Consider the following 23,577-nt stretch of genomic DNA (forward strand, 5'->3'; position numbering starts at 1 on the left):
CAATGCCCAAAAGAAAGAAAAAAATCCTCGACACAAAGTAACAGAGAAACTTTTAGATTATCTCAGTGCAAAAAGAGTCTAGCATGAAGTGTAGTGATGATTTTGAACCCCTTGCCTCCTAATGAGTGCAATCTATGCGCTAGCACGCTTCCACTGAGATAACTGAGAAGACTATTGTTCCCCCAATGTACATTGCTTTTGGCCTTCTGTTGCTGACAAATGCTGGTTGATTACAGTGGAGAACTGTATACAGTATGCCACAGCTGAATGACTTCCATGAATGAGAAACTAAAGCCAGTTGACATACTCATTAGGTTCAAAGAAATGATTCTCAGAGCTGTGGGAAAACTTTTGTTTTTGCTGCTAAAGGGGAGGAAAAAAAAAAAAAAAAAAAAAAAGTGAGATAGAAAGAGGCCTCCACAGAAGGAAATTCACTGAGTGGAGTGTGTACGCGTGCACATGGTGCACATGCAAGACTGTCAAGTGGATTTTCACTTGTATACCACATATACCAACCTTCTTTATGAGTCCATTCCCTAAAACCGTATCATAGAAAGGATAGATAACTTCAAATATGTTCAGGTAATGCATGATTCATGTCTAAGGAATTCTTAGGATATTGGCCTAATTTTTATTTTATTTTTAAATCTGGGGTGTTTATTTCCATCTATCAGTTGTCTTCAGTGAAGTCTTGAATGAGATATAGAAATGTAACTAAGACTGAGATTTGCTCATTTATATAGTCATAGGAAAATTATTATTATTATTAATAATAATAATACACCTAATAATAATAATAATAATAAAGCAGTTTTATAAATATTAGTTTTTGTGATCACTACCAGAGAAGCTGAGAATAAATCCAGTATTTGCACTTGGATATTAATTATTTATTCTATCAATTAAAGGATATTATGATTAATTATTAATTTCCAGAATGTAAATATTTCCATTGACACATGATTACCTCATTTAAAGTAATACCTCATAAGATAATATAGTTTCCTAATTCATTACAAACTTACACTGTAATATTTAGAGAGATGGCAACCAGATTAAGATGTAAATCCAATTTTCTTGGTGGTAATATTATGTGCATTCATCAGCAGAGCCTATAGTGTCTCTAGTAGAACAGAAGCTCAGCATTTGACTCTTGTTAAAGTAACAATTGAAAACCCAACTTCACTGTCGTGCAACATATGTAAAATTTCATCCACACACCTCCTGAAATAAAAAGACAAGTATGCCTGAATTCTTTGATCTCTCGACCAACATGGAGGAGAAAAAAAAAATAACAAACCACCATCTGTTGCAGGGAAAAAAAATAAAAATAGAAACACAGTATACATTGTAGACAACCTTAATTAAGGAAATTATTTACAAATAGTATAATTTTGTGATTTGGAAATTCAGGAGTAAGCAAAACTGAAAGAGGGACAAGCACAGATTTGGATAGATCAGTGTCAAAGCAATATTTTTCATTGTGGGATCCATGTAACAAAATTCCAGTTGACCTGGCCTGACCTTGTGGAGAAGAATCCCATTTTAAGTATGATTTCTGCATCTGAAGGAAGTGTCTGTATTGTGTTTGTAGCTCTATGCAAACATCTTGTCAAGCAGGCTTCAAACAATCAAGATCACAATGCAGCAGATTTCATCTGTGCATGATGCTCCACATATAGACCATGGAGCTGTGAAAAGCACAACCACAAACTAACCAGAGCATATAGTAAATAATCAGATGAAAGGATCTAACGAGGAGCCTGTTGATATTAATTAACTTCCCTGGATTGTATCTAAAATTTTATGAGAGCTGCTGCTGCTGATGAAGTGCTTTTCAGAATTGATTTTTAAAGACTGTGGGATACATTCAGCTCTCAGATTTTGCACGTACCTTTTAAACAGCACTGAAAACATTGTCCATTTTCATGCTTTCAGACCAGTCTCACATTTATCCTTTCTGCATATTCACAGTGTGTATGTGCTTAATGTAATGCATGCACAGTGACAGGCTTGAGGTCAGTCCCTGGATAGGACGGGGGAAGGTGTGCTTGGCAGTGGTACAGCCCACTTGGCCACAATGGCTGAGCTTCCTCATGCCCAAGCTTTTCCCACAGACCTCCTCCTGATGTTGTATCTGGCTATAAGAGTCTCAGAATACACTGAGAGGGAGCATTTCCCCAAAGGAAAGATGAGAACAATCATCTTGGATTTAATGGATTTAAAACCTACCTTTCAAACAGATTCAGGAAAGAAAAAGTAGCTTTCCAGCGATGGGAGGCCCACTTTGTGTGTTTCCAAGAACCTTTTACATCTCTTCCTTTCATCAACAGCTGCATTTGGCATGTCAAAACTGGCTTCTCTACAGTCATTTAGTCTTATTTCTCCTTTGATAAAAAGCAGAACAACTGCAGGTGAAGCTACTATTTCTGTGAGTAAATAGCCGTGTATAGGTATTTCCAGTGGTTGCCTGGTGGAATAGTAAATAATTTTTCTTCTCTTGCTATCTTGACCATCCCCATTTTTATGGACAGACTCATATCGATGTGAAAATATTTTCGTAATATTTTCCAGATGCCTTCTTTCCTTTACAAGGTTTGGAAATTGAGTTTCTTCTCTGCCCCATGTAATAGAAACATCTAAAATTTTTTACTATTGAAATAAGTTCAAATTATAAAATACCACTATTTCACAGTTCAGGAGGAAAATAATAGTAGAGATTGATGCTTTGATTAATGATTAGAAATTTTCTTTTTGAGAAGGGAACTTATATTAAATAATGAATAAAAATCTCATATATGCTATACTTACGGAGAACATGGCTTCAAGAGGATCCCTGCAAAAGAGCAGATTAAACATTGTATCACTTTTCAACTTTTCAAAATACCTTTAAAAACATAAGGACAATGTTTTTTGTTGGTATACAATCTTTCATAATTTTTCGTCATGTGTTTTGCTAGCATAAAATGACATAGATTAGCAATCAGGTATTTCAAGATCCTAAAAGTCTGACAGGAGAGAAAAATACTTCATCCTTCTTTAAACAGTGCTTTTATGGGAATATGAGTCCCAGTACAGGAATGAGTGCTTGATTGATGCAATAGTACATGTCACTAGGAAGAAAATCCAGTTTTAGGAAGAGGTCATGGGTTGCAGACTGTATTTTGTGCAGGGAAGGAACATGGAACTATGCATTAAATGATCTAGAAATAACAGGCTCATAGAAAGTGCATGGCCTTAATTATCATTTTCCTTATACATCAATACTTCTATCTTTTGCCATAAATAGTTCATCAATTTACTGTTGGAAGACTGTGGCAGATTAAGAATAGTAACTATTAAGAATAGTAAAGAAACAGGCAGTGTTTTAAATATTTTTGCTAGTCCCATATGCCTACTGCTTATATGATGTTGGAAATTGTTCTAAGGGATCACAGCAGTTCTTTCTGTCCTACAGATCTAAGAATAAAACTTATTGTAGTTATTGGGGAAAAATATTTACTCTTCCATTCATTCTTAGTTCTAGTTTACATAGTTTGTAACAACTTGCTCTGTTTGTGCAATCAGTAAGTCTGTTTGGAAATGTGCTGGCTCCTCTTTGAGCTCTTGAGTATAAACCAGACCGAATCTCTGTATCTTCCCTTAAATACCATTCCTGTGAGAGAAATGTACTGTGCCCTTCTGTTCCTTTCTTCACCTCTCCCTCGTTTATGTAAGACAAATAATTTAGTGACTATGACCTGACTCAGAAGAAATATATGCCTCAAACTTGTACGTGCCTCTGTGGACTCTGAGTAAATTAGTTATTTCCTAAGTAACTCATTTCATTGGAAAAGGGTGAGTAACTTTCCAACGTTACTTGAGAATTCAAACAAAGCCAATCAATTTTTTTTTTCTCTTTCAGCTTCTGAATTATTTGCAATAGACAACTCACATATGGTTGTTTTTATTTATTCCCAGAAGGAAATTTTGTTTTTAAAAAATGTGTTTTTTCTTTAGCTCAGTGAGTCAGAAAAGAATGTGAGGAGCACACTGGATGAAAAAAACAGTCACCATTGGAAAATTTTGATAAAAAGAAATAGTGCATAGAACAAATAAATGTATCATGATGCATTCATGCATGTTAAAAGTGGTGGTGACTTGTTATGTCATCTAATCTATTCTAATTTGTGTACATCTGCAGTCATCTACAAGTCTGGACTGTCTTCTCACCTGTAGTGATATAAATCACAACTAGCAATTCTTGCAATGCAGCATAAATTTACATTTTAATCATTTTCTTAAATGCTTTACAACTAATCATAACTATATACATTGTCCAGTCCTAAGCAACTCTCTTCCTTTTCAGTGTATGTATCAAGCAGTTCCAAAAGAACTGTCATATAACTTTTACCTTGTATGATTGAATATATTTCAATTTAAAAATAATACCTCATTTATGAAAATGTATGGATTCTTTTGAGTAGCAACTTGGTCACACTCAGGGAGATATGTTAATAAACATTCACAAGTACATAATCGGATGAGAGCACAATACTCTCCATTAATGAAATATGATCCATAATAAATTTTGCATAGGAGTACTAATAACTACCTTTAGGTTAAAGTGCTCAGATGTCACAGTATAACAATATCTGTCTAGATGTGTATCATTACAGCAAAGTAATTAAAGGTTACTTAGCTGTTAAATGGTTACCTTGGAGAAATTTGTGAATAATGTGGCTTCAAACATGCCTTCACAATGAAATTAATTACGGAAATTAAAAAGTCAGCCTTGTAGTAATCTATTTTATGTGCAGAATATCTGGCATATAAATATATAATATGATAGGTGACAGAAAGCTGAGGAGTTGAAGATATGCCCAGTTATTTTTAAATGTAAAACAGTCTCGATTCTTGTTATGTGTAAGATAATGTTTATGCTGTTGGGTTGAAAAGAATGGTGGCAAAATGTCTGAAAAGGAATGGAGTATCAAAGTTATTGTTATCCTGTTCCAAGTGCTGCTTGAGTGCGAAGCTCAAGTAACTCGGGATGGGAGAAGTATTAAAATTCACTCAATTCTTTTCACACAGCTGCACTATATGGAGTTAAAAGCCTGTTAATGAGTGACTAGAGTTTTGCTAACAGCTCTATCTGACTCATCAGAAGGATGCTTTCAGGGATTACTAGCCTGGTGCCTTCTTCTGTACTTAACATAAACCACACCAGAAAAGTTGAGCAAGTGGCTTGATCTATGTGTAAACATTTCTCATTGCTGTTGAAGTGGGAATATGACATAGGTGACATCCTTGATAGAGCAGGGCTCTTCAGAAATGAGATAAATTTATTTTTCCTCATAATTTCTGTGCTGGATTGAAAATTCATTGCATAGTTGTTTACTTTAAAATCATTTCCTAGAATTATGCAAACCAACTGTGACAAATGTACAGTACATTTTGTTTTTCTTTTTGTTTAAAGAGAAACTATCCACTAGGTAAATAGATTTATCTGTGAGATATGCACACAAGAAGGTGTAAAGTTCAAATCTCTTCTGTCCTCCTGAAATATTAGCCTTGCTCCAGGCAGTGGCATTATTCACATACCTTAAGTTTTCACCCTTATTTAAATGTTTTGCCTGATCATGTCTCTCGACAAAACTGGGGGAAAAAGGAAATTTGTCTCATGCTGCAGAAACGTTTGCTAATAACATGGCTAGAAAAACATTAACAAAAGGAAAGGGAAGATGGAGATTTCTCAGTAGAAATCTACCTCTTTCATGCCATGATTTGTGTTTTTTTTTTGTTCATTTGTTTTGTTTTGTTTTGTGACAGTGAGATAATTAGCACTGGTGGTACTGTCCTATAAGTCATATGCAAAGTTGCTGCAAATTTCTGCTGAGGATGACAGAGGTATTGCAGATTCTCCTCCAGTCCTTAGGCTTCTACAGAGGCCAAGAGGTTTGGTCTTAATTGGGTTTACTCTATGCAATTGAGATTTCTTGACAGATGAAGTTTCAGTTCATCTGGAAAAATAACAACAACAAAAACAAAACCTCCTGACAAGATAAAATAACAGTGACAGAGATACTTGTCCAATGGATAATCTTCTGAGGTCCTTCAGAAATCCTCTACACACATAAGCATCCAAAAGACACAAAGTTATAACATAAGTGTAAAAATATATAATAATTTTAATAAATAATAATGATAGTAAAGTGTAGGAGTCTAAAATAATAGGTCAGATTTCTGTGCTGCAGTTTCTCAAATATTACAGCTTTTTTACTTCTTGAGCACAGTAAAAGTATATATACTGATTCCAGACCTGCTTTTGAAGGGAGATGAGGGAAAAAATCTAAGAAAGGAAGACTCTCTTCCAGTGAGTTATTTTGCCCTGAGGCATGATTTATTTTTATTCTAATTATGAACCAGTAAATGTGTAATCAGAAAACAAATGGCATTGATTACTTTTTCAAAGCAGCAAATCTAATCATTTAATTCTATACTTCCAGGTTGTTTGAAGTACAGAATCAACACAAAACCTGAAAGAGTTTTGCCATTTGTATAAATCAACCTTACTTTCTGTAGCTAAGGTTTATTTACCAGCTTGCAAAGGGTTTCATAAGGGATTTGACTGCACCTACAATACAAACCATGTGTCAAACAGCAGAAAACTGTGGAGCAATAATTCTGTTGTTTTTTTCCCTTGACTTGAGCCAAGTTTCATTTTCTCTTTGGCTAAGCATCAGTGGTCATGAAGGTGGTATATCAACAATAGTCATGGTGGCATATTCAATTTAATTAGTGTTGGTTGAGGTGCTTAATTTCATTTACTTTTTCTGAACAACAATTTATTTTATTCTGTTTTAACAAACCTTTCTATTTATGCATTTTCTCATCTTTTGTTGTAAGAAACAGGGATCTAGTTTCATTACTCAAGAGTGGGAGTAATGAAAGAGTAACTCTCTTCATCAGCCTATGGTTGCCATGCCCATGGCCTTTTCCTGTGATACTTACTGGACAACAAAACCTTTGAAGTCAGTAAAGTTTAGTCTATATCACAAAATCTGTTTCCTAAATAAAAAGCTGTGAAACTCATCCTGAATTTAGGACATGGAAAGTTTGAACATCATTTAATATGGAACAAGACCACAAAAATTCTTCAACTAGGCACAAATACAAGATTTATGTATTCTCTTAAAGATTGGTGAGGATGTATACAGCAGTAATGGAAAAAGTTGACTTTGTTTAACCTCGGTCAAGAAAGGGAGCCAGAAAGGGAGAGTATGGACAAGGTAGTGGGAGTCTGGGTTGTGGAAGACCTCTCTGCATGACTTAAGCCTTGTTCATATGCAAATCTGTGAATGTCTCACTAAAGTAGTGCAAATCCTTGCACAGACATTCTCATTTCAGTTAAAGTATTATTTCACATCTTCTTTTAGCTGCCTGAAAGTGACTGAAAATAAACTGCTCTTAAACTAGGCTCAGTGTGTAGACACAGAGTGCATCTGTTTACTGGGATCTCATTACACTCAAACATACTGATACAGCTCTGCAGATTAGTGCTTGGACTGAAAAGGCCATTTAGCGTTTCAAAGGATTTTGCAGGAAAGCAGGCTGGAAAGCAAGCTGGGAAACAAGACCTTTCTTCTTGTCATTTGTAAGTTTGTGAGTTTGGCTTTTATTTCTTTGTGCAAATGTGTTTTGACGCAGACATTGAAAAGCCATACTCACTGTAAAAAGGATTACCTTAAAGGGAAATAGTAAGAAAACAGTGTAAAAGATAGTTAATATAGAAATTTTAATTCTTTCTGTACAAAGATTGTAACAATATAAATTTTTAAACTCAATGTACTTTCCTGAAGTTATAAAAACAGTGGCATATCAGAACCACAAACTAAAAGTCTTAAACAGAGGGTAGAAAAAAGTAAAGAGAAATGCCTGTTATTTTTTTGTAGAAGGGTGATAGAGAATCCCTTGAAAAATGTGATTAATTTTAGCTGACATTGCAACAAATAGCTTAAATAACACTTAATAACTTAGATTTTTTTTTTAAATATATATATATATATATTTGCAATCAGTATATTTCACAGGGTATTAAAGATAATAAACAAGGAAATACTTTAAAACAGGTAGTAGAAGACAGATGGAAATGCTGAAGATTTCAATTACATATAAAAAGCCTGACACCTTACTCATACAAAGCACTGACTTGCTCTCATGAGCCACATTAACCATCTGAGTAAAAGCAATTAAAACTTGGTTCAAAATGATTAATTTGATTGGAAGGGTGTGGGGGGAGTGGAAGGAAAGGCAAAGTTCAGCTGTACCCACAACACCGGATTTGTTTGGTTAAGCAGTATGGTCAGAAACAAATCCAGACATAATCTTTCTAAAACGTCCCAAACAGATACTAACTTGATTTTAAATTACTGCAAGATTTAAATAGGAACAATAAAAGATTGAATACTTTTTTCATTGGTGGCCCTCCAGTTTTGACTGATCTTGATTCAGTAAAATACTGTATTCATAATAGATTTTATGGAATGAAGAATATGTGATAAAATGTTGTGCTTTAACAGGACCATATTTAAAAACAAGCTTAAATGTTTTCTGCAGTTTGGGGATTAAAGCACCAGAAAAATAATTTTAGTCCACTCCCCAAATTTAGGTACCTAAATTTAAATTCTCATATTTGTGTATGTAACTAGGTGAAGGTAAATTAATTAGAATTTTATTTTCATTAAATTGTAAATCAAATGAATTACTTTCATGGGTGCTTAGGTGGCTTAGAACTTAAGTCTAATTTTCAATGAGGTGCATAAGAACCTAAATAACATTAAAAGTAATTGTTTTTATGCTTCTTTGAGGAAAATATATATTTAACTTCCAAAATAAAGATGGAAGGATGTATAACAATCTTTTATTGGTCAATCCAAGATTTCATCTTCTGTAGACCACATTCACTACTGACAAAATTAGTACCTATTAACTACATCATAGGATAAGTGGGATTTGTGTGTGTGTGTGTTTTATTATTATTCTAATTTTTCAGATTTATGTTCTGTGAAAATGACTTTTTGGTCTCCTATTTGAAAAAATAAAAATAAAGAATATTTCTTTCATTAATTAAATAACTTCAGCAGTTAGTTCAAGTTTTCCCACCCATTCTTTATTTTGAGACTACTATTTCCAAATCGATAAAACTTAAATTTGAAAAAGACAGTAAGAGAACCTGCAACCAAAATTCAACCAGAGTACTTCTTGAAAAGTAAAAGTCATGTTGAAATGGTAAAGTCACCATCTCTGGGGTAGTTTAAGAAAACGTTGGAATTGGTGCTTAGGGACATGGTCTAGTGGGTGACATTGGTAGTAGGATGATGATTGGACCAGACGATCTTTTCCAAACCTAATGATTCTATGATTCTCTGATTCCAATGTAGCAATAAAAGCCAGTATATTTTAAGAAGGGAAATAAAGGTTCGATGTAAAGGTTAGTGTCTGCTGTCAGGAGAAGAATCATAAGTATACTTACTCTCTACAGGAGAGCTACAAAAATAAGCATAAATAACCCTTATTGTCATTACACAAAAGAGGGAATGAAACTTAGTGCTGAATTTAGTTGTAATAATAAAAATTTTCATCTTTTTTCCATGAAAAAGGGATTTCTGTATTTCTTCAAGCAACTTCAGTGAACAAAAGACAAAGGGAAAGAAATTGGGAGTTGAATATTTATTTTCAAGGTTGTTTTAAAGCCGAAACTCTTGTGCCCTGTGATCATTAACTACTCGTAGATTTCTTTAGAGGTAGGATTAGGCTCTATACGCCAGTCTGTCAAACATGGGCATTAATTACCTATGCATTTAATTGCAGGCTAAGATGCTTTTATGTAAAGCTGTCTCAGAGTCCCATTCAGAAGGAACAAGCAAATGACTTCATTGTTTTCGGGGATATTACACAGATATGTAAATTTAAGACAACTCTGAAATCTTTATGCATTTAAGTGTTTCAAAGGGACATTTTTATTTATTTGTTATTCCCAGTTCTCCATACTCCCCACAGAGAGTAACATAGACAGGGCACTCTGAAGGGGAAAGGAGAGAGAATTGGGGTTTCTTGAAATGCCAATGAGCAATAAGTCATGAAATGGAGAAGAAATGATAGTAAGGAACATGAGTAAGACATCAACAGGAAAGTATATTGGAAGATTCGGGACTTTCAGTATTTTGCTCTTTCCTGGAATTAAATAATTTATTCACTAATTAGTTTACAGCTTAATTTCAGAGAGAGAGATCTATGCATCTTCAGGAACTTTGCTTAGCTTTTGCACGTGTCATAATACCTGGGATGTTCACTACCGTGAAGTAAAAATAATCAAATAAAATGAACCAGAAATTCAGAAGCAATGCATTTCAGAAAAGTTCCTATCAATTTACGTTTCTCTGAACTAGAAAGAATGAAATTATACAAATCAAATCCAAGAAAAGCAGTAAAAGCAGACTATTATTCAGATAGAAACAATCCACAGTAACTTGCAGAACATGAACTTAAGTACTGCTCTTAAACTTATATTTTAATGTTCAGAATCCCTGAAATGTAACAATGCACACATATGTGTCTGTTAAAAGCATTTGGTGTTTTTCCTCAGATTTTGCCATCTAACACAGTAGATCAAATCCCCATGTTGAAAATCATTTTTGTGTATTCAAGTATAAATGGCTAAAAGCTAATGTGATAGCAAGGTAGGAGTGATAGGCAGGTAAGAATGCAGCTGAAAGAGAAAAGCATCTGGACACTGTAAGATAGAGCAAGTCTGGTCTATTTTATGTCATTGTTGTCACTTCATTTTTTGTTTGCGGCTTACACATACTAATTTTTTAACAGGAATCTTCTACTTCCCTTTAGCAGTTCTGTGTAGGGATCTATCCTCATCATGGTACACTTTGTAATAAATGGGTTTTTAACCTCTCATATAAGTTAAGAAGATTAACTGTGCAGAATTTAAAACCTGTGACCAAAAATTGATGGAATGACTTAAAATGAATGACATTCAAGATAGAAAGAGGCTTCTGCATACCAAGAGACAAAATCCAGACAGCAGGAAAATAAGGTTAAATGTACTCTATCTGAAACCATTTCACAAAAAGAAGTGGAAATGTATGACATATGATATCAAGTAAGACACTTGAAGTTGAGTCTAAAAATGTTTCAAAAGACAGCTGTAAGTTTGCATGATTAAAAGGGGAAATGAAGGATATTGCAATATATCAAGAAAAAAGGAAGAGTTATGAAACCAGAGGTGGACTTGTGGGATGTTTGTTTGCTTTTCTTATCCAGTAGTTTCTGATGTTTTTACTGAATTTATCTTCAAATTGAACCTCCACCTCTTTCTTCCGTTCTGCTTCTCGCCGTGACATCAGTGCTGGATATTAGCACAAAAACTGGGTGGATCTTTGAACCCTGAAACCAAATCAAAGAACAATTTAGGGAAAGAGATAATTGCATATCAGCTCTTCTTCCCTCCAATATGTTTAAACAGATTAGATTATTTTAATAAGTTTTGGATGTGATGGAAACATTTTAGAATAATATTGTCATGTGAATCTCCACTGACTGTATTTGAATCATAAAAGCCAGTTTAAATATATATATATATATGTTGAATTTTGTAGTATTCATCATCTGATCTTTGTTATAAGTTTAATAACTTATTTTGTCTTAATTTTTGTCTATGAGATTGTTTAATATTAAGTTGCTTTAAGTCACAGACTGGAAATTTTTTAGAGGGATTTTTTTTGCTTCTGCTGCTACTTTTTGTTAAATCCAAGTAAATAAAAAAGAAATAGGTATTTGCATATGGCAATTTGACCATGCACTGGGAACCAAACAGAGATATTCCTTGGGAATCAAAGGGAGACTAAAAGCTAACTGAGCACAAAGACTGGTGCACTTTCCCCATCACAAATGATCCTTACTTATAATTTTACTTGGCACACTGTGCATAGCTTTGCGTGCGCTGACTAAGCTAAGTTGCCATTAGCTTTCCTAGGATTTGAGACAAGACTATATACTTTTGTTTATGGCACTGGACAAGGCTCAGGAACTAGAGCATTAGCTTTTTGCTTTGGCATAGATTTCCTGGCTAAATTACCTAATTTCTCTCTGCCTCATTTCATAAGAACAGTCAAATCTGTTCAGACCAAAGCCCAGTACCTCGGTTCTCACAAGGGCCAATAATGGCCAGTGGAAGAGAATAAGAAGGCAAGCATGCAGCAGCATTTAGTGATATAGTCTCCCAGGCTCAAGCACTCGTTGTTCTGGGATTTCCTGAACTACGGGTGGAATCTCTGTGTGTAATGCTTTTCAATGACTTGGTTTTGATGAATTAGTTCTGGCATTTCTTGAGCTCATATATCTTTTAATTATCCACAACATCCCATGCTCTACAAATGGTTACATGTGAGGAGCAACCTTTTATTTTGTTTCCTTTAATCCCTCTACCTGCCAGTTTCTCATTTTAGAACAAAATGAGAACAATCTTCTTTCCTTCATCTCTCTTCCAGTTTGCTAAGTCAAAGGACTATAACATCTTGCAATATTGAAAGTGACAAAGTACCATGGATTTAGAGGCATAAGGATGGTGTTTTTGTTCTCTATTTTGTTCTTTGAAATTCCTAACATTAAACTTGGAAAGGCAAGGCAAGGCAAGGAAAGGAACGGAAAGCTACTATGACTTTAGGATCTTGCTCTTGATCTATAAATTGAGGCACTGCAACAGTGTTTTCAGAATTCTTTGTCTGGAAAGATACAGAAGGAAATGGCCGTATACAAAGTGTCTGAAAGTTCTTGAAGGAAATATACAAGTTGTTCTGGTTTATTCTGGCTGCCTTCAGTCTGTAAAATGAGATTTTATCTCTAACCTTAACAAATAAAAAATTTTCAGGCATAAGTGTAGTTTCAAAATTCCTGTTTCTTTAATCTGTACAAAAAGCGATGCTTCCTTTGGTCTTTTGAGGCCTTAATCAGAGCCCATTTAAAGACGAGAGGAGAGTGCCACAGGCTGAATTGGCTTTGGAGCAGACACTTAGTCATTGGTATGAGAATAAAATGACAGTCCTGCAATTGACTTCTCTGCTACCACCAACACCTTCAGAAACAGGAAGACAGCTACACTATTATATTTCAGACCACATTAGTAAGTGTTAATTTTAATGCCTGCATACAAAAGAAAAGGAAATGGGCAAGATATGCTTCATTCACACTGTGTTTCAGTGCATCTCTAAACATGGACTGGCAGATCTTGCTAGCCCCTACAAGATTTTTCTTAAAAAAAAAACTCCAGCATCATCACATCAATGTTTGGTCACTTTTCCTATGATGCCATACCTCTGAGGTCTTCCCCTTCTGAGAGACTTATGCTTCGACAGGAACCAATTACAGTTGTCAATGTTTCAAACATGGTCTCCTATTTCTCAGGAGCCTGTAATCAGTGTCCAGATCTTAGGTAAACAAAGCTTCATCTATAAAGAAAAGATAAACTCAGTAGAGTTCAGAAGGTGACTCAAATAGTACAAACACCTTCTCCTGTTGAAATGTTTACATCTAAGGCAATAGAAAGCTGAACATCATTATCTATGCAGATGGTCTGAACAGGTTTTAATAGATAAATACAAAAGTTTTTTATTTTCTTTTTCCTTCCAATTAATATAAATATTTCTGGATCCAGGACTAACTAACAGTACCCCTTTGGTAAATCTGAGACAAGACAGTTTAGAAGCAATGCAATGCCTTAGAAAATTATTTATAAGTGGGGAAAAAGAAAAAAAAAAATATCCTTCTGATATTTGTCCTCCTTGTTAAATTCCCAAATTTTTTTTTTTTTTTTATCTATGTTGGTTTTCACTGGAGTTGCTGGAGAGACAGTTCAGCTCATGGTCTAGATATGCTATTGTTTATGGATAGGAAATTAAACAGGTAATTTGACACAGCAGGTGAGACAATTAATATTTCAGATTTTACTGTTTTTACTTCTGCATATATGTGTTTGTGTGCAATTATGTATTTCAAAGATCAACAGTTAAGTGTGGTTAAACATTTATATGCATAAATGCAAATGAAGTTTTCATTTCAGTTGGATATTCTAAAACAAGTAATCAGTACGAATTAAGAACACATGATTTTTCTTCTCAGTGTTTATTGCCATTACTTTAACGATGACAAAAAGCAGAGGGGTGATTGTACGGATGCAAGTTTAGAAGTTGCGTATTCATCAGTTCAAACCTTTTAAATTGATAGTGATGGAGAACAACTGTTCTAATTCCCAGTCATTTGGAAGGATTTGCTGTGACCACAACTTAACATGTAAACATGGCAAGGGATATGAGAAAGATTTCTCTTGCGTTCACTGAACTTGAAGGGAATCTTTCTTTGACTTCAGTGGGGTTTAGGATGAGGCTCTAACAGAATGGGACCTGAGAAGATATGCATGAAGGTCTCAGGGACAGCACCTTACTTAGGATGGCACTCACACCTAGTTACACTCTGTAGTGTATTCTTACAGTTCCTCCTCTTAGCATAAAGATTCCTGCAGAACCCAATTCATGACTACAACTACTCCACATTGTGGGTGTGATCCCATAGTGGGTGATGAAACATGAATTAACCTAGATGTTACCTTTCTTTCTCAATAAAATAATAATAATTAAAAAAAAATCATCTAGATTACATTAAAACTGGCTATAGAAAATTATCCCAGAAATCAACAGAACTTGAAAGAGAACAACTTATTTTCTATGAGAATTGCTGCATCTGCTGGTTTGCTTTAATCAATAAAATTGCAAAGCTGATGTATACTCTAATGTACTGTACTATACTATGCTATGATCATCGTGACCAGGATTTTGAGCCACAGTTCTCTTAAACAGAAGGCACCATTTCTTCTTCAAAAAATATTCATGTCACTAGCTGAGTTATCTGACTGAATGGATACTGATTAGACTCAGTAACATTCCTATTTATGAGTCTCCATATACAGACATATATGTATGAGCTGAGTGTGTTTTTTATTTTCTCCAGTTTAATTTACTCTGCCCTTCTGGGGACTCCTGAATGATAGAAAACAGGCAAGTTAGTGAATAAAAAAAAAGTGAATTTTAATGTATTTTTTTCAGTCACCCTGAATAAAAAAAAAATAAATAAAATAAAAATAATAAAAAAAAACAAACCTTAAATCCATCTGTTTTTATGTCAGCAAAGTTTCTGTTGCACTGGGAAAAGAATATAAAATATTCTTGACTTTTGTAATAAAACCCCCTCAACCCATATGAAAAATGCATTGCTCCTAAACAGTGCCATGAGGAGTAATTGCAACTTGTCACAGGGAGTGCTTATAATTATGTCTACTATGTTAGCTATGTATTCAAGTGAAGTTAGCTTTTCAACTGTATTGTTCTCTAATGCAATACCAGTTATTAACATGTTGAAGATATTATTTTTTCTAATGACAAAAAAATAAAATGAGGCTGCAGAAGGTCTACATGGTGTCACACAAAATAAATGGAGGGAACAAAGACAAAAGATAGGTGCTTATTGCAGAGGTTTTAAATCAAAACTTTGATTCACTGAAGGAAAAAGCAAATTGACAGTCAGCTTGTATATTCCAGAGTTCTTGTTTATTTTTGTTTGTTTGTTTGTTTGTTTATCTGAATATTTATCAAACACTGGGCTAGACCTGTCAATACCTCTTGCGAAGAGAAAAGCGTAAGAGTTGCTACAGTAGCTTCTGAGGGTGTAATTCTGTGTTGCTTCTTTATTTCTTGCACAAATTCTCTGAAAGCAGAGGTCTTGTTTGAGGGGCAGAGCTAAGGGAGAATGGAAGAGGAAGAGTTCATAATATTGTTATGGTCCTTCTCATTCTGTCACTCATTTAGGGTCTGTTTTGGAAAACTTTATTTAGAACTTGTGCCCATAAGTATTATTATTTTTTCCACACTAGGAATTAAAGAGCAAATAGGCTAAAAAGCAATGCAGACATATCACTAAATTCTTCAGATGTGACTAATAGTTTCAAGTATCATAATTTTAAATTGTCCAGAAGGTATTCAGTGAAAATCAGAGCCCTTGAGCAAGTCTTAAATTGGGTGCCCAACTTGTGAGCATGCAAAATCACTTGGGAAATCAGAAAATCTTGGCCATATGCTTATATGTTAACTACACTTCACCAAGTCCTTTCTATACATTGCTTCCCCAATCTGCAGTTGTTTTTGCGTTGTAAATAAGATACCCTTGACAAAACTGGGCTCAGACATGAAAGTTCCCCAGGAAAACTGGAGAACTTTTCTCTTGTTAAACAGCACCTTAATTATAGAGGCAATTTTACCAACAGTCCCCCGGGGGAAGCATTTTCATTCTCATCAGGAAGGCTCTTGAATAAAATAACACCTTTGCTAACTTCATTTATTTACAACAGGACACAAGACTGAGACTAGGTTAGATTTATTGCCATTACATCACTGATGCTCAGTAATTCATAAAACATTGGGCCTAGGAGTTAGTACTGCTGTTATTTCCTCTGATGCCTGACCTCACCACAGTCTAATAACATACAGGAAATCCAGAAGACAAAGAAGGAAAGCAGTGGTCTTGAATGCTAAAAATAACCGTAGAAAACTACTACAATCCTGTAATAGACTATGGCCCAATAATTTATTTAACGTAGTAGTAGAATCTGCTAAAGCAATTAGAATTTGTTCCAAATATTTTTAATGGAAAATATGTTGGGGGTAAGAATAGGAACACTAAAAGAATTGAGACTTTTAGGTTATGTAGTTCAGTTACATCTACTGGTTTTAGGTTTGTATATCTTATTGCTTACATATGCAGACCACTTAATAACTTGACTAGAACAGACAGTCATTGTAATAGCAGTTATATGTCCTGAGGTCATCCTATATGAGCCAGACGGTGATTTTAGGTGATGTATTACACTTGACAACCCAGAAAGTTGCAATACAAAGACATTTTAATTCTCAGTGTCCTCTGAGACTTGTTCAATATCCTTGATGATATCTAATGTCTGGTATACCATTGGGATGACGTTTTGTTGTCTTTACTAATCACTCAAGGTTAACATGTCATTAATGTTAACTATGTGTGCTTTTTGTTGTTTGGTTGCTGTTTTATTTATTTTTCATAATCACTGTATTTGAAAGGTTTTATTAAAAGAATAAATAGTATAGACTCTATAATGAAGTCCCTTGACATTTTTCTTGTATGCTCATTTAGTTTTGTAATCCAGAATTAGAATAATATTATATCTAAAACATAAATTTAGTCAGTGCTTTAGAATTGGTGTAAATGGGTAAATGACATATCAGAAAAAAAAAATAAATAATAATAATCTTGCATGAAAGTCATTATTCTGGTGTCTATATCTTGTGAAATATTTAAGTAGCTATATATGGTATGGAACACTTCCATTTTCACAAAGGCTTATGGCAACTTAATGAATATTAATTTATTTAATTTCAAAAGAAAGCAAAGGAATATGGAATTTTTGATATTTCATTGAAATAAAACTATTGAGAGAGTGAGTTGTCCAAATTCAGTTCAGTCTAGGGACACAGGTTTTCAAATTTTGTCCTTACCCAAGTTGTCTACTGCATCTTAAGGTATATTCTGAATGTCATAAGCCAGGAAAACTTTCCCGTATGAGTGGTATATTGCAATAAAAGGAGAAAACAAGAACAACATTTCTGTTCCATTAATCTACAAAAGGAAGCATGAAGCTAGAGATGATATTAATACCTCCTCCAGCTTAACATAAAAAATAAGATTTACAGGTATCAAAATTTTAGTGAACTTCATGAGTGGCTCCTTGGGAAGATTGGTTTGGGGTCTGAAAAGGAGGGCAGAAATTAATGCACAGGCTCTTGGAGAGGGCATACAGTGAACAGGAAGCAGAGCAAGCCACCTGAGATCAGGCACAGAGATGTGGACACATCTTCTCAGGAGCTCATCATCACTTCTGCAGGTAAATTCTCTTCAATGAAGTTCCTTCTCTATCATCTTTAACATAACACAAAACAAACAAACAAACAAACAAAAAAGTTTAATCTGCAGGTCCTACAGAAGCTGGAGATCTCTCCTTGGGGCATTTTTTTTTACTAAAAATTAACTAAATTTAACTAAATTCTGTCACTTAGAGTGATTTCCCACAGGGTTTTAAAACTGGTTCCCAATCACTCAATTTGGCTGAGCCTAAAGTTGGAAAAAATAAATAAATAAATAAATAAATAAATAAATAAATATAATAAAGGTGTGGGTTTTTTTATTCCAGAGTCCAGTATCCCACAAATGTGTAGAATGTGTACAGATAAAAACCCTATAGCACTTGGAGCCTGAACACTAACAGTCAGAAGCTCATTGTGTGTATTTCCTTTCCTTTCCTTTCCTTTCCTTTCCTTTCCTTTCCTTTCCTTTCCTTTCCTTTCCTTTCCTTTCCTTTCCTTTCCTTTCCTTTCCTTTCCTTTCCTTTCCTTTCCTTTCCTTTCCTTTCCTTTCCTTTCCTTTCCTTTCCTTTCCTTTCCTTTCCTTTCCTTTCCTTTCCTTTCCTTTCCTTTTTTTTTTTTTAATAATTAATGATTTAAAACAGTTGCAGTATTGTTTCACTTTTCACCTATTTCCCAAATGGTTACCACTTTCCTCGATATTTACATTTGTTCTAATATTCATATTTTTTGAATAATTTCTTACATTATATTTATTTGCACTTGCTCTTTAAAATAAATAAATAAATAAATAAAACATTCCACTGGGATGACTTTAATAAAAGTTCCTTATTAAAAGTTCCATAACAGCATGATTCCCAAACCTGAAACCAAAGTCCTCATATTTAAGTTTTCATGACTCAATAGATTAAGTGTGAAATAGGAAATATAATAACAACATAGCCATATCCCACAGTGTTGTTCTACTTAAAATTCATCTTGAAAAGTAACACAATTCATAAAGAAAATAATTTCTCATAGAGTGAAATGTACTTAGAAGACTTGAATATCCTTGATATAATCAAAAAATGTCTGCTGTAAAAGTTGTACTGGGCAAAAGAAAAATAATTAATAAAAAAAAATCACTGATATAACTGTATTGGAGAGAAAGAAAACAAAACAAAACAAAACAACAACAACAAAAAAAAAACACTATCAGCCTGTGTTGTTAAAGTCAGATGTCTTGAATCAGCTGCCTCAGCAGTGTTCGTTTCAGAAAGGTTATCCTGTTAGCTCAAACCAAAAATCATGAAGCTTCTTCTATGGTCAGTGAAGGGGGAACCTGCCCTTGGGAACTGCTGTTCCTAGTTGGGCTGACTTGCCATTCAGAGGTATCTTTTGCTTTTTGCTAACTGTGATTAGAGCAGCAAATTTAGCAAGCTCAGTTAATGTCTCTGTGTAGAAAGGATAAATCCAGACCTTAATTTTCCTCTCAGGTTTTCCTCTGAGCAGGAAGTGAGACTTTTCCTTTTGTTTTCACAAATGCTGTAAAACACAGAGAACATAATATCTCAACACCAGCAACTTCTGGCTTGTTTAAGAGACACTGGCATCTGACTTAAGTCTGTCAAATGGATCTTCCTTTCTGGTGCATTGTAATACTCCAGGCACTCCCCTGACCATCATTTTTGCTTATTTTTTTCTCTCACCCCCTCTCCCTCCCCCCCCCCAACTGCCTTTTTTTTTGGGGGGGGGTTGTTTTTTTTCCTTTCTGTAGTCTATTTGTCATATGAAATTCTTCATGGTAGTACGAGAGAATCCGTGAGAATAGCAAGGGAAATATTAACACCAATAATGCTCACAGCTGTGGCCAACTCTACCTTTGTTTGCTAAACAAAAGATACGTTAGTCTTTTGGCTCCTGGCATCCTGAATGTTTCTGGACCATCCCACATGACTGTTCATCATGATGATCAACTAGTCCCTGGAAGATACCCTGAAGATGTGCTTCTTTCTATTTATGGTTTGAGGGTTACAAGAGTAAGGATGTGAGTTCCTTCAGTTGTACTGGCACAGCTGGGGAGCATCACTGCTGTCAAACCTGCTATGTATTCCGTGCCTTATAATCTAAACCAGTAGTACCTTCTTAGTGGCTGTGTACACTCCAGCAACATAGCTTATTCAGATAATCTGCATACACTGTATTAAATTGTTATTGACTAGTAGTGGTTTTTCTGCAGTAAGCTCTGAAATTCTGTGATGGTTTCTGCATGACTAGTCTGAAAAGTCATAGTCTATAGTCACTGCTATCCATTAAGGGAGGTTAGCTCTTCCCCACTAATCACCAGCTTTCTTAAAAGCAAAAAACAGTAGTAAAGTAGGAAATAGTAATAATTAATAATAATATATAAATATTAATATAATAATAATAATTAATAATAACAATAACAATAATAATAAAAAGTAGTGTGTTCTGTCATCTTTCTTTTCCTTTATTTATTGAGGCAGTTCTGGATAGGGTAGTTGCTAAGAGAGATACTAAAAAAGGATTTTAAAAATTCTTATACTGGGTATATCTACAGAACTATGTATATGTGGATATGTAGTCGGCATATACATTTACGTTTATGTATGTATTGTATTGTGTTTGTATGATACCGTCTGACTGAAGCTATTAAATAGCAAGATATGTAATAAGTCTTGTCAAGTAGCAATATCTTGTCACTTCTCAGTACCATGATATAGGACATTATATCAACCATGTTTCAGCTGTTTGAAAGTGAATCTACATATAGCCTGAAAATGGCAGATTATGAGCTTAAAGAATGGGAATTGCAAGAACTTTTACATTCATTTCCAGGAATGAAATGTACTTCTTTCTGGCTAAGTCTTGACTTCAATCACACTGTGTGCTACAGAAAAGAAGGTAATTTAAAGAGTCAGCTATAGAGAAACATCAGTGAGATATAAACTTAGAGCTTAATAACTCTCACACCAACTAAATAAAACATACTACTGCTAGGTTTTTAGCTACTGGAATCCTTAAAGAGGTTTGATGTATATTGTATTGTCCTTTTGGGCTGCCAGAGAAACTAAAGAATGGTTCTGCACAGCAAATTGGGCTTATTGTTTAGTTACAAAGGCCTTTATTTGAATATCTATTTGCCCTTTTATTTTTCTTCTTGCATTTCTAGAGAATTTGCTCTTATCACAGTCAGCCTTGGCATTCTTTCTTTGTCATTCATTCCCCTCTTTGGTAATATAATAGCCATCACAAAACTTTAAAGCAATGAGCTTTTGGTGAATACACAGCTTTTCTTGCTGAATATGGCTAAGGTATTTGCTGACACACTGCAGTATCATTCTTTGTATTCAAACTACAGTAAAACCCAAGAGAAAGCAAAACTGCAAAGTGTTTAGAAACTTTTCTTGAGGCAAATAATGGGCATGCATGATTTCTAGCTCTCAGCAGTCATGTTCAAGTAAAGGCCATACACAGTCTAAACACCCCCTAAGTCTCTAAGCAGACCCTTCTTATTTGCTAGCTCCAGGGAGAATGATTTTTTTTATTGAGTCATTACAAAAGGGCTGCCATCTCTCACTGCTGCCTGCACACAGGTTTTGAAGCATAGTTTGGGTGGACAGGACAACTAATAATAACAGGAACATAACCTAAGTTTTCTGTTTTATGTGGAGGTTAACTCTCTGGACAATTAGCAACACTTTTACTAGAAAATGAAGAGATGAAATTTTGCCCACAGACATTCACATTGACTTCTCATGTGACCTCCTGCTGATATAGCATCTCAGGGCAGAACTTGGATGCAAGTTCCACAGACGACTGATTGTACAATCAAGTACTTGTTGTTGATCGTATAACTTTCTAGGCTTTACAGTGGATGGGCTGAGGGGAAGACAGAGCCGGGGAGAGTACGTAGGAAGGTTTTTATTCCTCTGGCATTTGACTTCAGCACCCAAAAAGGTAATTCGACAAGTTGCCCTGTTTGTGATCAGTTAGACTTCCTACAACATGTTTATCAAAACTCCCTGGGGCTTCAGACTAACCATGATACATTCATTTGGCACTTTAAAGTGATATGTTTATCATCATTATGACTCACTGATAAATTTGGAAAGTTAATGTATGTGTCTCTATGTTGCATTTTAACTGAAATATGAAAACACCATGGGATTGATTTCCCTGTCATGCTTCCTATCTCCAACGGTTTATTCCACAACCATGAAGAAAAGTGTAGATCATTTCTTTTATGCTGACCAGTGCTTCACTCTTTTTTGCTTGCTACACACCAACAACAGTGGAGTTACAGTGACATAAACCAGAAGAATACAGTCAAAAATCAGATCCTTCCTACATAAAATCACTTCCCACATCTGTTTCCTTTTTGTCTAACGACAAAATGGGGTAATCTTGGGAATACCTTCTGCTTTAACTGTCCTACCACTGATTTTATAGTCTTAAATATCTATTGGTGTGCATATTGAGCGATTATCATCTACTAAGAAAAAGATCCTGAGAAAACATAGATTGATAATAACATTTTCCAGTAATGGCTTATAGCATTAGTAGCATTTTCTATTATTGCAGTTCAGGTCTAACATTCTCCTCAATTTACTATTTTTATTTATTTTTCAAGATCTAGATATGGACCCTACCACAGAATTAAATACATAAATACATTCTTTTTCATTATTTATTTATTTCTGGTTAAAAGGAACAAAGTCAGAAAATTGGATGGAAGTGAGGAATGCATCTGAACTACTAAAAAGTAGAAAGGACAAAGGGAAATGAAGAAATTTAATATTGTGAAAGATATTGCAGATCCAGGATGACTGTATAAACATAATCAGGCAAGCTTCATCTACAAGAACATGCCTTAGGAGACTGAACTTGAATTCTGTGATCAAACTTCACAAAATTGTGCCCTGACTTTTTATCTTAAAGTTTAGTAAGCCTCTCCAGATAGACTGCATTATTAATAATTAATTTTCCCTTCGCCAATTTCTCCAGTAAATGAAGTGAAATGTGAAGTCCTTCTGGTGTTCCTTTGAGAATATGTAATACACACACAGAGATAACACAGATATGTGCTTGCATAATGTAATTAAACAAGCCTGCAACAAAAACTATAGCCCATGATCCACTTAGAGAAACATGGCCTCGAAAGATATAAAATAATGCCATGTGGAAGTGTGTTTGGTCATTGATCTGGACAAGGCCTGAATTCAGCACAGACTAGCAAGATGGGGAAGGCAGGGTGCCAGAGAGAGCATTGGTTCCAGATATTTGAATTCGCTGGTCATGAGAAAGACATCAGATATTTGCATGACTGATCTTCACATTAAAATAAATAAATAAATAAATAAATAAATTACCAAGGCAATTGCTGAATAAGATTTCAGTCATTATTTTAATTTTTACTTTTTACATCCCCACAACAACACCGTGGACTTCCAGGACTCCATCAGTGAACACTGGAGCATTGCCCTTGAGGATAAAAGCATTGCGTGCAATTTTGAGACTTGTTTGTGAACACTGGACAAAGATGCCTTCTAGAGTTTACATTGGAGTAAAGCTCTGATGAAATTTAGCC

The 23,577-nt window shown here is 34.7% G+C and overlaps 1 protein-coding gene across 8 annotated transcripts in view; it reads left to right on the forward strand.

Moving 5' to 3' along the window:
- Nucleotides 1-23,577, forward strand: part of SEMA3A (semaphorin 3A) — a 346,181-nt gene that overhangs the window by 251,720 nt on the left and 70,884 nt on the right. The window lies entirely within an intron of this gene.

Source organism: Anas platyrhynchos, chromosome 1, assembly GCF_047663525.1.
Source record: "Anas platyrhynchos isolate ZD024472 breed Pekin duck chromosome 1, IASCAAS_PekinDuck_T2T, whole genome shotgun sequence".
Classification (NCBI taxonomy): domain Eukaryota; kingdom Metazoa; phylum Chordata; class Aves; order Anseriformes; family Anatidae; genus Anas; species Anas platyrhynchos.